General features: G+C 41.5%; 1 protein-coding gene across 4 annotated transcripts in view; it reads right to left on the bottom strand.

The window, feature by feature from the left end:
* LOC118856959 (WT1 associated protein) overlaps positions 1–12,441 on the bottom strand; it is a 34,858-nt gene extending 22,417 nt beyond the window's left edge. Inside the window, exon 1 of one of the 4 annotated variants that reach the window (XR_005010897.1) lies at positions 12,064–12,441. The gene's annotated coding sequence lies outside the window, so the exon portion shown is untranslated. Of the gene's footprint in view, positions 1–11,648; positions 11,967–12,063 lie in introns of those variants that run through there. The other 3 variants (XR_005010896.1, XM_036767539.1, XM_036767537.1) reach the window with 3 other exon arrangements.
* Between the last annotated feature and the right edge of the window lie 1,943 nt (positions 12,442–14,384).

Consider the following 14,384-nt stretch of genomic DNA (forward strand, 5'->3'; position numbering starts at 1 on the left):
GTAATGGAACTATGTAACAGGTTCTATGTTCCAAAACTGACTACACTGTTTTACATATAAGTTAATAAACTTTGTATTATGAAGCCACAAGTCAAAAAGAATATTTTATTTCCATCGACTGCCTTGAGTTATATGAGACACGAAATATCTGAACCTGCAGTTCTTAAATAGAAACCATAAACAGGGAAATATAGGAGAACATATAACTCCATTGGTAGGCCAAGATTAACCTTTAAGAAGGCCACAAAAAATGTTAGGTATACCAAGAAGTATCTCAGAAAGTACTGTTACTTTTTAAAATGCACTTAATTTTGTTTTGGAATTGTAAGTCCATATATACATACTCGGAAGTTATTTCTAAAACTTAGACTTTTCAGGTAATTACTAACATCTACACTTAATGTTAGATTTCAACAAAAGAAATGACTAAACCAAAGGAACATTTCCAAGGCACAACTCTTTTCCAGTTACACAACCTTGGACATTCTCTTGAGAGTTGAATGCTTACTTACTCTTATTTTTCTAGCTTTACTTTATGTCACTAATTTCAGATCATTAGAAATGTGATTTTAAGAATTAGGAGCAGCTAACTAAGATTTCCAAAAGGAATTTTTTTCTCCTTATTTATTAAAGAATCCCTGTGATTCTTTCCAAAGAAAATCCATCTTCACACTCTTTAGCCAGCAGGTTTCCTTCCCTGTTACCATCACACATCACAGTTCTGATATAAATATAACCCCAGTGCTACTTTAGTCAGAAATTAGTTGAAGATTATCTTTAAATCTGAAGACTTTGCCAGCATGCTGACTCACCTATACTTAGATTTTAACATCTTCCAACAGGTTCATTGGTGGACAAAGTAATTTATAAATATGATTAAATTTCTGGCTTAACTATTAGTTAACAATTTAGACAATGGGTATACCAAGCAAATTGTTCTATTTCAGTTATTTGTGTATTAAGTTGAGCTTCTGTATGAGTAGTATTCAAGACTACGTTTCTATAACAGCTATAGATCAGTATACTTATCAACTTTTCTTTTGAATTGTTTCTTGGCTATTAGAATTCTGAAAGCTAAAAGGTCTTTTGCTAACTAGAGGCCAATAACAAAACTTACTTAGAACTGTGAAAAAAGCAAATTTGATTTGATGTACAGAAACTACCATACAAATTATAGTGTTAAGAATAGGCTAATTTCCATTTTAAGTTGGCCGGCCAAAATGCTCTAAGAGAATTCATCAACAGAAGGCAAAGAAATAAAACTGAAAAAAAAAAAAAAAAAAAAAGACTAAAATGGGAAAAAAAATCTTATATCACCAATAATCACACTGGAAACTTATTACCACATATTCATGACTGTCCTTTCCTCCATCACCCTACTGCTTTATACTTCTGTACATGATATATTCCTCCTACTAGAATGCTGGGCCTGGAGTCAGGAAGACTCATCTTCAGGATTTCAAATCTGGCCTTACAGCTAGTGTGACTCTGGGCAAGTCACTTAACCCTGTTTGCCTCATTTTCCTCATCTGTCAAATGAGCTGGAAAGGAAATGACAGGCCACTACAACATCTTTGCTAAGAAAACCCCAAAGGGATTCATGAAGAGTTGGACACAACCAAAATGAATGAACAACAACAATAAATGCTTGTTGAATTTAATTTTGATCAAATAAATTATGAAAATTTAGTCCTATCCCCCTTTATTAACTACAATAGACCAAAAGGAAGTCATTTCAAAATTACTCTCTTTTTTATTTGTGTTTTTAGATTTCATAGGTGGAAGTACAAATACCACAGGCATTGAAAACAAAGCTTTCTTTTGGTTAATCACAACTTAGATCAAATTGGGTCAAAATGAGCCCTTTGCCAATAGGTGTACCACATGGTGTGGAGGATAGACTGGAGTCAGTAAGACCCATGTTTAAATCCTCCCTCAGATACTTATTAGCTATTAGCTATGCAATCTTGGGAGAACCACTTAACCCCTATCTGCCTCAGTTTCTGTAAAATTAAGAAAGGGGTTTAGCCCAATATGATCTTATGTAAACATATAAGAAATATAACATTCAAGGAAATTTCCTCAAAATTATGATGAAAATTTTAATTAAACTCCCAGGCTAGTTCTATTTCTACCATTGCCTCATTAATGCTGAGTGTTTAAAGATGTAAAATGTTGATTCATTGGTTAAGGGTAACAATCCCAAAGTTCTTCCATCACATTCCCAATCTAAGTAACTCCAGTTGTCTAGTACTTTCAATATTTTCATTGTTAATATTGCTATTTTAGCTAAACATTCCCCTTTTCCTTTATATATTACTTAGCATGTTTCAGGAAAGAAAACTTTTAAAAAAAAATGTTGGATTTTCAACCTTTTCCCAAAAGAAACTTATTTAAATTTATAAAGAAATATGGTAGGACTACAGGTTCTGCTATAGGGATTTGCTTTCGTGACAACTTTTCAGAAATATTTCCTATCATCTACTGATAGATATATTATTAGTCAGACCTTTAAAATCAACACTACAACATTCCTTTGTATTTGAATGGTGAAAAGGCAACGGTAGTCTTTCTTTGATTCAGCAACGTATCAAAATAGTAAAATATATGTTAGTATAGCAAAAAGATTTGAATGTACACAACATCCACAAAACGTACAGCTCTCCAAATTGGCTATTCAATCTAAGACCCAATTCACCGTTTTGGGCATTCACATTGCATATACTTGAGAAAATGCTAATAATGGAAAGAATTCTGTCCTTCAGGTAATTTCAGCACATAAGTATTGTATAAACAATGGATAAATCAAGTACCTTTAACCTCAACTCTGGCCCCCCTCTCCCTAACCCTAGTCAGTATTACATAAGCAAGTACACATTGCTTAATGCTACACTCTAGCATTACACCTTGATTCTCTCCCTGTGTGAAAACCCCCTCCACCAATGCAGATCAGCAACTTTATACTCTATAGATCATCTGCTCAGTATGGATGTCAAAAGGACTTGAATCCAAGTCTTCTTCACTCCAAGGCTGACCCTCTATCCACTATATCATGCTCATATGGTTTCTCAATATTTACCTACTAATTTACAATTCTGTAGAATCATATCTTTGCTAAATAATGTTAATTATTAAGTGTTATAAGAGAAAACGAAATGAGCAAGGTGTTAAATCTTGAACAGTTTCGATAGTAAAAAAGGAACTTGTAAGAGAAAAGGCACAAGTTATTTCAAGTAGGGGGGATAATTCATTTGATGGAATAAAGCTGGCAGGACAAATGGAGAATGCAAACCACAAAATTCTTCCATTTATTCAATTCAGTGACAATTAAATGTTTACTGTGCTCAGAACTCTATGCTAGGTGCTGAGAGTGATACATGAAGCTTATAAGCCTAATGAAGCAGAGGTATCACACTCTCCCAAACTGGATTAAATGTAATTGGGAAATGTTTAACAAAATAAATGAAAATACCATACAACAGATATGGTTTTATAAGTCAATATGCAGCCAGCAGGGATTCATTTCTATTTTGAGTTGACACCACTGCAGTGGAGTATAACAAACAAATAATGACTACTTCAGGCAAAGACAAAGAGAAAGTAAGGTAGCAGCAGCCCACTGCTTTCAGTCTGGCTGGTCCTTGGAATGTATGGCTCAGAGTAGTCACTGATAGCACAAAAAGGTTATTATCACAGATTACATAAAACAGTATATATTATAGCTAAATACATCAAGAAATTAAAAGCAAAGTGTTACGCACTTGAGTTTGACTTTCAAGGATAGGTTGGAATTAAATGGGCCAAGAGGATATTCCAACCACAGGAAACAGCTTGAGCAAAGGCAACAAAGTCTGAGAAATCTCTGTGTACTGGGAAAAAGGGAATCTGGCTGGAGTATAAAGTGCTGGACAGGGACTAATATGAAATAAGGTGAAAAGGTGACACAGCACCACATTATGGAGAGAAGGCATCTGAATGCCAGGTAGGAGAATAGGAACTTTACTGAGCACCTATGTGGACAATCAAAATTTTTGAGCAATAGATACAAAAAAAAAATATGTGTTAAAAAAGATTATTCTGGCAGTATAAAGAACGAGGAGGAGAGGAAGAGAGAAAAAGACCTTTATGAGATCAATTGTGTCAAACTGCACAAAGGGATCTTTGTGGACTGTATAATGCGTTATTTGGCTACTGTATTCGATTATAAGTTGGTTTTTTTTTTGGAGGGGGAAGGCAGGGCAATTGGGGTTAAGTGACTTGCCCAAGGTCACACAGCTAGTCTGTCAAGTGTGTGAGGCAAGATTTGAACTTAGGTCCTCCTGATTCCAGGGCCGGTGCTCTAACTGTGCCACCTAACTGCCCCCAGATTATAAATTTCTTGAGAAGAGGGACTGTCTTCTGCCTCCTCCTGTATTCTCAGCACCTAGTGTAGTACCTGGCATATAGCTGGTGCTTAATAATTACTGATATATTTTGTTAAATATTCCCCAATTATATTTTAATCTGGCTCAGGCCAGAGAAACACTGAGGGTGGGAATATTGAGGGCTTTGTGTTTGACATCTCAGGTCTAGATGCTTGTAAAGTAGGCTTGTACTAGCATGCTGCCAGGGAAAAGAGGGGAGGGAACAAACAGTTGCTAGAGATACTGGCCAGGTAGAATCAACTAATTGGATGAAAGACAAGTAAAAGGAAGAAATGGAGATAATACCAAGATTTGACGGTGGGAGACTTTGTGAATGGTAGTACTGTTGGCAGAAATAGTTAAGTCTTAAGGATGAGCAAGTTTTAGGGGAAATGTGATGAGCTCAGTTTTGTAAATGTTGAGTTAGAGGTCCTAGCAGGACATCCAGGTGATAGGAGATGCCGTATAGGCAGCTTGAGATAGATCTAGGTCTAGAGACAAAAGTCAAGGGTGGTAAAAACTAGAATTCACAGCAGAAGTTATGGGAGCGAATGAGATTCCCAAAGTAAAGAGTACAGCATGAGAAAAGATCAAGAATAATCATAAAGAACACTCAATTTAAGGGGACAAGAAGGCAGCAATGGCAACATAAGGGAGTATCAATATAAGAGTGTGTCATATCTTGGCCCAAAAAGTTAAGTATTCAGAAAAGAGAATGGTCAGTATCAAATGTTACACAAAGAGGATGGGAGTGGGTAAAGCCATTGGATGTAGGGATTAAGAAGTAACTTGTAACCTGAGAGAGCAGCTTTACAACAGTTGGCATGAAAGCCAAACTACAAATATGGTAAGGATGGAGAAGCATTAGATATAGATTATCCTTTCAAAAAGTTTAGGGAAGATAGAAATGGTACGGTAGCCAGATGAGACAGAATTAATGAATGAACAAATGTTTATTAGACATCTATGAACCAGGTACCATACTAACTAGGTGCTGGGGATAAGAAGAAAATGTACATTAAGTACATTCATACAAAACTGGCAGATGAGGAGCCAATGAACAAAAAGGATGAAGCAGTTAAAAAAATCATCAATTTTCCTAGTTGTTGGCCTTCTGATGATGCTTTATGGTAGGTTTGCCTACCAGTTAAAAAGGATATTTTTGAATTATCCGTGAATTTCAATCATTTAATCCTACCTAAGTTTCTTTTTAGTATGGATAACTAAGGGCTGGCTTGCGCTAACAAGAAAAATGGCTCCTTATCCTTGGTTTTAAGAATAGAATCACCGTTTTAGAACTCAAGGGACCTTTAGAGAGAGATGCAGTGAGTTCAGGTTTGGCAGCAGGGAGTCAAATATCCTTTATACCAAAGTTTACCCTTATAGTGTGCTGGCCTCTATATTTTTCTGCTTCTCAATTTCCTTTTCTGGCTCATCCATCCACATATGACTGCCACCCACTCCTAACCCTCAATGTAGGCATACCTCCACAAGGCTCTATCTTGCATTTCTTCTGTTCTCTTACTCTCCTATGGTGGCTTAAACTCCCATGAGTTTTGCTATCACCTCTACACAAAGGATTTCCCAGATACATATCTAGCCCTATACCAACTGCCTACAGGACATTTTAAATTGGATGCCCAGTAAGCAGCTCAAATACATGTCAAAAACAGAACTCAATGTCTTTTCCCTAAAGAACTCTTACTCTAAACTTTCCTAAATCTGCCAAGTGCACCACTACCCTCCTTTGAGTTTCAAAGGTTCACAACTTTAGCATTATCCTGTAGTCAGACTCTTCACTATTCTTCACCCCACAGAACCAATCAATGATCAAACCTTGCCATTTCTACCTCCACTGTATCTCTCACAACTGTCCCTTTTCTCTACTCACAGAGCTACCATCTTAGTTCCTTTTTACCTCTCACTTAGACAGCCATAGTGACCTCTTAATTGGTCTTCCTGCCTTGTCACTCCTACTCCCAATATATCCTCCACGAAGCTCCCAGTGATTTACTAAAGTCCCAAGTCTGACCATGTCACTTCCTTACTTTTAATAAACTCCAGCGGCTTCCTACTGCCTCCAGGATCAAATAGAAGCTCTCCTGTTTGGCATTTAAAAGCCTTCTACAAGTTAGTTTCAAACTTTCCAGCCTCAATACAATATACCTTCTCATACTTACTTCAACTGGCTTTGCTGTTTCTCATACACAGCACTCTCCCTTTGGGCCTTTGCACTGGCTGCCTCCCATGCCTAAAATGTACTCTCTCCCAACACTGCCCCCAGCCTTAAAAGTTCTTACATTTGTTCAAGACTTAGTTCAAATGCCATTTTCTACATGAAGCTCTTCCTGACTCTCCCCCTCTCCAAACTCCTAATGCCCACCCTCCTCCTTAAATTATCTTGTATATACCTATGTAGCTTATCTGATAGTAAACTCCCCGAAAGCAATGTCCGTTTCATTTTTGTTTCTGTATTCCTATCACCTAGTATACCGCCTCAGAGAGTAGGCGCTTAATAAATGTTTGTTGATTAATTATATGGAATCTCAGCTTTCGAAAGTTGGAAGGTTCTTCGGTGGTTCTCATCAAGTCCAATATATAATAGCAATTCCCACTAAAATAGACAAGTGGCTGTTCAACTCAGTTGAGTCTGAGCAAGATGAAAGGAGGCAGAGACCCAAGGTAAATGAATTCATAAAGGATGCATGACTGAGGCTGATCCTGTATCTCAAGAACTTGGAAAGTAATCCACTGTAATTTCCATTGTTCAAAATAAAGTACTCATTAATAAAAGGTAATTAAAATATATTACAGACATATTTATATGACCATTAGAGTAAATTTCATACAAGTAGACTTGAAGGAAAATAAGTAACTTTTAGAATCTTTTCAAATTCTGAAAAGGGTTATTACTACTTTTTAATAACAAATAAATACTGTTGGAACAACAGAGCACTAAGAGTCAACTGAGGGAGCTGCCTAGAGTACAAAGTTGAAGGGTGCAAAAATATAAAATACGCACCTGTTATCATAACCATGGCTTTTAAGACAAGCACAACTTGTATTCCTCCTTTGGGTGCAAAATTAGAAAGTTATAGTGCTGATTCACGCTGAAAACTTACTTCAACATACACAAAAAGAGGATAAACTTAAATTTAAGTTAAATTAGAAAGTTATTCTTTAAGACTCATTATCAGACTGAGATTGCATTTCAGAGAAATTGTTGAAAACAGTACCTCCTATTTTCTCAAGGCTTTTTAATAGATGCTCTGAAGTGAAATCTAAGAGGAAAGGAAATCTGAATATTTAGCTTATTTTAAGGCAGTTTCAGTTGGAAGAAGCTAGGTGGCACAGTGGATAGAGCCCTGGGCCTGAAACTGGGAAGACCTCAGTTTAAATCCAGCCCCAGACACTTCCTAGCTATGTGACCCTGGGTAGTTCACCTAACCTTTGTCTCAGTTTTCTCAATTGTAAAATGGGGATAATAAAAAGGTTGTTGAGAGGTTCAAATGAAATAATATTTGTAAAGCCCTTACCATAATGCCTGGGACATGGGAGGTGCTTAGCTGGAAATATTATTGCTTTAATACAGTACCATGGATTTTTCTAAGCAAGAACCACAAAAATCCAGTTTGGTTATCAAAAAAATCATAGGCAAAACGAGGAAGTGGAAAGATGGAATGAATACTGACCACTGCACTTAGAGTTGGAGGACCTAAAACTTCATTCTGTTAGTATCATGTCCAAGTGGTCTTAGGCAACTCACAATCTATATGGGCCTCCATTTCTTCATCTGTAAAATTAGCAGGTTGAGACAACGGAAATACATTGCCTCAAAGGCTCCTTTTAGGTCAATCTATGATATAGACCTTTTCCTATTCAACTTGTAAATAAAAGTGTGGTTTTTTTTTTAAGACTAAGATTAATGCTAAAGAACCCTAGAAAACATAGGCCAAATAGCGTTTATGTGATTCTGTACCACATATTCAATTCAACAGCATTTAAGTACTGCACATGTAAAAGGCACTGTGGAATACAAAGACAAAAGGAAAAGTGGGCCCTTTGCACAAGAATTAATACAGTGTAGTAGACAGAAGTGCTGGACTTGATGCCAGGAAAACCTAGGTTCAAAACCTTTACTAACTCATTTGATCTGTTCCTCAGTTTTCCTATGTGTAAAATGGGAATACACTTGTGGTATCTACTTAATAGGGCTTCTGTAAAGATCAAATTAGATAAACATACATAAAGGTCTTTGCAAATTTTAAAAATGCTACGTAAACCTTATTGTTATTAAGGACCTTACTTTTTAATGGAAGGATACATGTACACAAATATAATTCGAGGAACGAGAGAATAAAAACAATTAGGAGGTTGATCAGGAAAGGTGTTCTATAGGAGGTAGCACTTGAGTTTCCCTTGAAGGAAGTTAAGGATTCTCAGAGAAGTAAGGAGGGAATGCATTCCAGGAACATGGGACAGTTTGTGCAAAGGCCTAGAGGCAGGAAACGGAATGCTAAATTCAGGGAACAGTGAAGGCCAGTTTGGCTGGAACAAAGGGCCTATGAAAGGGAAGTCATATGAAGCCTGGAAAGGTAAGCTAGAGCCAGATTGCAAAGAGTTTTAAATGCCAAGCTGTGAAGAATGCATTTTAGGGAAAAGGGATTCTTAAGCAGGGTACTGGCATGCTCAAGTCTTTGCTTTAGGAAGACTTATGGTAGCTGTGTGAAAGACAGATTAAAAAGGGAAGTGCCTGGTTGCAGGGAGTCTTATTAAGAGGCTACCAGCAGTATCTAGTGGAAAAGTGATGGAGGCCTGAACTAGGATGATCTTTTAATTTCAATGCTACCACGCATTTTCCAGACATAAGTGTTATCAACAAATGGTTGCATTTAAAGATACTGGGAGTAGGCATGGTTCAAATATTACACTGAAGTGACAGTCTTAAGGATTTTAATCCAAGAGCTATGGCTTGCCTATGATGTGACTGTGAATCTATGATGACTAGCTGAGACTAGTTAGCACGGTGACAACAGCACTAGAGTTGGGAAGACCTGAATTCGAAACTTGGACACTAGATGTGTGACCTGTCTACCTCAGTTTTTTCAGCTTTAAAATGGGGATAATAATAGCATCTACTTTACAAGGTTGTTGTGAGGATTAGATGATATTTGCCCAGTGCTCAGCACTGTGCCTGCCAAGCAGTAGGTGCTTTAAAAAAACTTGTCCCCCGACTTCCCTAGTTTCTCCATCAGTAAACTGGGTGAACAATGCTCATTTGGTTACCTCCTTCATACTAATAAAACATGGAATGATGAAAGTAATCTGTAAATGTACACTTACTCTAAAATAAGTAATATGCCCTCACAAATCTTTCTTTAATTTTAACCATTACATTACAGCAACATCAGAAGGCCTGGGTTCTGAACTGAAGTTACTGATTCACTTTTTTTAAATATTGGTCTCAGTTTTCCAAATCAAGTTTGATTACCCTTTCATATCTCTTCCAATTATAAAAAAATTTAGTAACTTCATCTGTGGACTAGACTCTACATTGGTAGTATTCTGGAATAGTGGAAAAAACACTTAACATGAGAGTCAGAAAACACAGATTACAGTTCTGGTCCCACTATTATCACAATTTAACCTTCAGTTTCCTCATCTGGGGAATATGGGGATAGTTACTCTGCCTAGGAATCACTGGGTTGAATATAAAACTAAGCTTATGAAAGTACTCTGCAAAAAGTACATGAAACTAGTTTTTTTTCCTCTCTCCTCACTCAAAATGTTACATATAATATTCAATAAATATTTGTTGAAAAAAGTGAAAAGAGATGGAACAGGTCTCTCCTACTACTTAAAATGGGACCATAGCAAACCATTTTCTCAAGATGTACTACTCAGGGCTAAAAGAAGAATTAGAGAACTAGCCTGATACTCTTTCAAGAAACTAAAGGCCCAGAGAAATTAAGTGGCTTGCTCAATGACAAGTAACCAAGCCCTGGTTCAAACTCGGGTCTTTCAAAACCAAATTCAAATAGTTTTCTATAGCACCTACTTATAGGCATCCTAACTACAGAAAACATAATCAAAAGAACGTTTTTCTCACAACTGTTCATATGCTGCCAATAGAAATTTCACCACTCAGAAAATGCTTAATTTATCACTAAGAATAAAATTAAGTTGTTGGAAGTTTAAGACAGAAGAAAAGAGATTAGGGGGATGGGGTTCTTACGGTTTTCATTGATTCTCTATAGTAGCCAGGTAATTTAAACACTACTTTTAGTCAGTTTAAGAGCAAGATGTAATACACAGGGCTCCAACGACTCAAACCACAATGCACTACTTAAAATATTTGCTACCTGAGGAGAAAAGCCGTATTAACCCTTTACAACTAATATTACCTGGAAGTTTAATAGATTTTTACAAGACCAAGTTATCAAATTAAAGTGTCAAAAATTCAAGACACTTTTACTTCTACTTTTCCCTTCTCCCAAACTATTTATAAAAAACGAACCTCATCTAAAAATTAGCGTGGAGTGGGAGGAGGCACGGGATTCTGAAGAAGTTCCAAGATGTAAACAAATGAATACTTCTTTAAAGCTACTTTGTTTTCTGTTCCCATGGGTTAAAGCTCATTCTGGCTCTAGGTTTGTGAAAATCCCTTGGGTGGAGGAAGAGAAGTCCACGAGCACTCCCCAAAAAGCTCCTTTTTGGTTAGGGTAAATTTAAATTTAGTCTCCCAGGGAAAAATAAACAAACCCACACGTTCCCGTCCCCCCCCTTTTTTTTTTGGCGTAGTTCTTTAAGCCCAGCCAGGCCAGAATTCGGGCGAACGTGGCGGCAGCGGGCAGGGTCGGAGGCGGGGAAGGGGTCTTCGAGCACCCGCCGGTGGGGCAGCGGGAGCTCCGGGCGACCGGCCGCGGGTGCAGCGGCCCCGCTCCCGCGCCCCCGGGCCGGCCACCGGTCCGTGCTCCCGCTTCCCACCTCAGGCGCCAAGCGGGCAGGGAGGACGGGGTAAAATGGCCTCGGGCAGCAGCGTCCGCGTCCCCGCATCAAAGGAAGCGAAGCAGTTAACGGAGTCCGCGGCCCCGCAGGCCCCGGCTCCCGAAACGCCGCGGGGAGCAGCCTGACGGCTCCGGCGAGGCCAGGGTGGGGCGAGGGGGGCGTCGGGAGGGACGCGGTCGCTCGGGGCCCGAGGCGGGCGAGGTCTGTTCCGGCTGCGGCCCCGCGTCCCGCACTTACCTCTCCACGCCGAGGCCGCCGCAGCCGCCGCCGGCTTGTCACATAGACCGGCCCGGGCGCCGACTCCCTCAAGTACGGACAGTCAAGACGGAGCGGCGGGCGGCCGGGCTCGGGCGACCCCACCACCCCAAGCCGCCTGGGTGCCCTCGGCCCAAGCGACGGCTCCTCCTCCTCCTCCCGCCGCAGAGACGGGCTCTTCCCTTTATTTGCGGGTCTCGCTGCTACAAAATGGCGCTGGAGGAGGAAATGAGGCTCCGTCACCCCCCCACCCCCTTCCTTTCCTCGTCTTCCCGCTCCTCCCGCCGGCCGGCCCCGCCCCCAGCCCCTGCGGCTCCGCCCAGGCTCCGATCCGCGGCGGCCAAGCCCGCCCCCATCCCTCCTCTCGTCTCGCCTTGCCCGGGCTGGGCTCACTCACCCGGAGGAGGAGGTTGCCGATAAGTCGTCTTAGCGTCCCGCCGGAGTCCGCGGTGGCTACACGCGGGTGAGCCGCCCGCCCTCTCCACGCCGCTCCCGGCCTGGGGGCGGGGGAAGGAGACGGCGAGCGGCAGTGGCAGCGGTGGCGGCCTTCACCGGGGGCTAGCTCGGGCGGCGGCGGCGGCGGCCTTCACCGGGGGCCGCTTAGTTCCCGCCCCCGCCACGGAGCGAGCTGAGGAGCCTGGAGCGGCCTCTCAGCCGGCCTAGTGACGGGTGGGGCTGGGGGGGGGGGTAGTGGCAGACGTGGAGGGACGGGGGTCACGGAGGAAGGCGGGCCGAGAGCGAGGGTGGGGAGAAGGTTGGAGTTCAGCCGCAGAGCATCCTGGGAAAGGCGGCGGGGGTGGGGGCGGGGGGTGGTTGCCTACCCTGTCTGACAGGCGGGGGAAGGAACGTTCCCGGGGTCGCCACCTGCTGCTGCTGGAGGGCGCCCGCCGGCGGAGGAAGCCTCAGAAACTCGGGGATTGGTTGTCTTTCCAAAAGCTCGCGAGGAGCCTTCAGTCCGTGGTGTTTGCTCGCGCGCTTGTGTTGTGCTCGCCAGCCCCAGCAGCCCTTCGCGTGGCCAGAGCCGTGGCTCGTGATGTTTTGAGGAACTTTGAGACGGTTCCTCTTTCGTGACATTGTCGTGAGAGTGGAATTGCATCTCGGGCCGCTTGGACAGCCTGCCCCGGGAGTCTGGAGACTGCGTCTCCCGGGGGAAGGCGGACGGGCCATTGTTCTTGCGTGGACTTGGCCGCAGACCCAGGGTATCTAGCCAACTCCCACTGCCGGGAAATAAACGCCGACAAGGGGCTACGATTGACTGCCCCGCTCCCCAGGAGCTCCAGGCTCTAGGGTTTAATTGTATTCTAACGTTCCAGATTTCACTGAAATAAAGCTCATTACGAAGAAACCAACCACGTTAGACCCGTTGAAATCCCTTTCTCTTTTTTTCCTTCCCAGAATAGAACCTAAAAAGGGCTTTAAATAAGACTGCACCTTGGAGTTTTCTCTACTAAGTACTTATCAGATCATTCCGGTAATAGATGTCTGCACAAAAACTCAGTGAGCTGACCTTAAAGAAGCTGGTCTTCTGAGTTTAGTCATTAGGATAAAATTAAAGGTAAGATGCGCTTCGTCGAAGACAGAGGAAATTCCTGTAAATAGCACAAAGGAACGATAAGATTAGCAGACGTTGCTGAAAAGTAGCGGTCATAGTGAAAAACATTTCTTTAGCTTTTGTATACGGTTTTCCCCAACCTATTGGTTGATACGAAAATGAAATTGCTTTTTCTAATAATCCTGGGAAACCTTTTAGGGCACTACCTTTTTAGAAATCTCGAATTCGTGAAATCATAAAGTTTTAAAGCTGTGAAGGCCCCTTCAGTATTAAATAGCCCCTTTGCAAGCTGACTTCCAACCTATCTTTCCAGCTTCATTGGACGTTACTAACCGACCTTGTGCTTTGTGATCAAACTGAACTGGCCTCTCTGCTCTTCGAGTCTCTGCTTTTGTGCTGGCTGTTCCCCACGAACACGCTTCTCAGTTCCACTTTATGGAATTCCTTTCTTCCAGATGCAGTTCAAATACACTTCTCGATCCTCCGACTGCTAGTGCCCTCTCAAGCTATCTTGTATTTATTTGTATTCTATGTAGTTATTTAGTATATGTTTGTTGTCTTCCCATTAACATGTACATTTCCTTTTGAACAGAGTTGGTTTTGTATTTGTATCCAAGGATACTCTGCCTGGAGTATATGCTGTATTCAGGAAGGACCAGCACCTCTGGTGTAAGGGCTTGCAGAGCTCTTTTCTTCAGCTCATCGACCTTTGGTGTCCACTTGTCACCCAACTCTCACCTGTGCCTCCAAGGAGCTGTAGCAAGTGCAGCTGCCAGGCCACGGTTAAAAAAAACCAAAACAGTCTTGACAGGCTGAATCAGGTTGAGAGTAACTTTGTGGGTTGGGGGGATGTCTACCCCAAGCATGGGAAGACTTCCCCTGGTGAAATGAGCTGATGAGAACACTTTGTTCCAAAGGCTTTGAAGGTGCTGTGCATACAACTTGGTCAGATATCGAGGATGCCAACATTGTCCACTGCATCTAGGGCCATAGCCAGTCATCCTGGCTTAGGTTTTGCCACTGGACTTGGATGACTCTGGAAGAGATAGTCTGATGACTTTGTGCAACTTTGCTTCACTGAAATCCAATTCACCTGTTAGCCAAGATATCACTGTCATCATTCTTCAAAAAAAGGAAGGATGAACCACAATCTGTAAGTGCAGCTA

Source organism: Trichosurus vulpecula, chromosome 7, assembly GCF_011100635.1.
Source record: "Trichosurus vulpecula isolate mTriVul1 chromosome 7, mTriVul1.pri, whole genome shotgun sequence".
NCBI lineage: Eukaryota > Metazoa > Chordata > Mammalia > Diprotodontia > Phalangeridae > Trichosurus > Trichosurus vulpecula.